Source organism: Octodon degus, unplaced genomic scaffold, assembly GCF_000260255.1.
Source record: "Octodon degus isolate 3935 unplaced genomic scaffold, OctDeg1.0 scaffold00037, whole genome shotgun sequence".
NCBI lineage: Eukaryota > Metazoa > Chordata > Mammalia > Rodentia > Octodontidae > Octodon > Octodon degus.
Window position 1 is genome coordinate 7,197,888 of NW_004524613.1, and position 1,017 is coordinate 7,198,904.

Sequence of the window (1,017 nt, forward strand, 5' to 3'; positions counted from 1 at the left end):
AAAAAAAAAAAAAAAAAAAAAAAAAAAATTCCAGAGGAAAACTTCCATTTTAGCAAGTGTTGTATGACTCAGGAACTATGATGCTCACCTGTAATCCCAGCACGTGGGAGACGCGGCAGGAGGATCAAAATTCAAGGCCAGCCTGGGTCTCATAGTAAGTTCCAGGCCAGCCTGAGGCACTGTCTCAAAAAACAAATCAAAATCTCTTCTACCTTATTAGGCATTCTGTCAGACGTGATTCTCTTCTTTACTGACACATTTCTGGTGAGCACTTAAAGGGCGCCCTACTATCATGTGTCCACCTCTGCATCACAACAGACCCCATATTTGAACTATCCATGGAAGTGACTAAAAACCACATAAATAAACCCAAACTAAGTGAATTGCTAATTCAACCTTTGGCCAGCTGCACAAAATGTCCAGGGCCAGTACAAACCACCCCAACAGAAATGCCACAGTGAGGAGGAAAAAATAAAAAATCACAGTGGAGTAACATTATACCTAAAAAAATTATTACGGGGTGGTATTTCTTCTTGGTTTTTTGTTTGTTTCTTTCTATGGGGTGTTTTGTGTGGCTATGAAACAAGGCCTCACTACGCAGTTCAAGTTCAGGCTGACCTTGAACTCTCTATGTAGTCCTAGATATACTAGAACTTAGAATAATCCTCTTGCTTCAGCCTTCTGCATGCTGGGATTACAGGGTCACACCACCCATGCTCAGCTTAAAATTTCTTAACTTCCTAAATTTTATAAAGATGATGAGCCTTCAAAAGCTTACACTCTGTGTCACACCCAGCAATGTGGACCATGTAATTAGCATGCCACCTGGGGCAAAAAAGTCACAAATCTAATTTTTGTCCTTCTAAAGGATATATTTCAGGAAAAAAACTGTTCATGAAATGGAACATTAAATCATGCTCAAAGCAAATGTATAAAGCAAGAACAACAGGGGGCCCAGGAGATGGCTCAGTGGAAAAAGCACTTCCCTGGAAAGCGCAAGGGCCTAAATTCAATCCC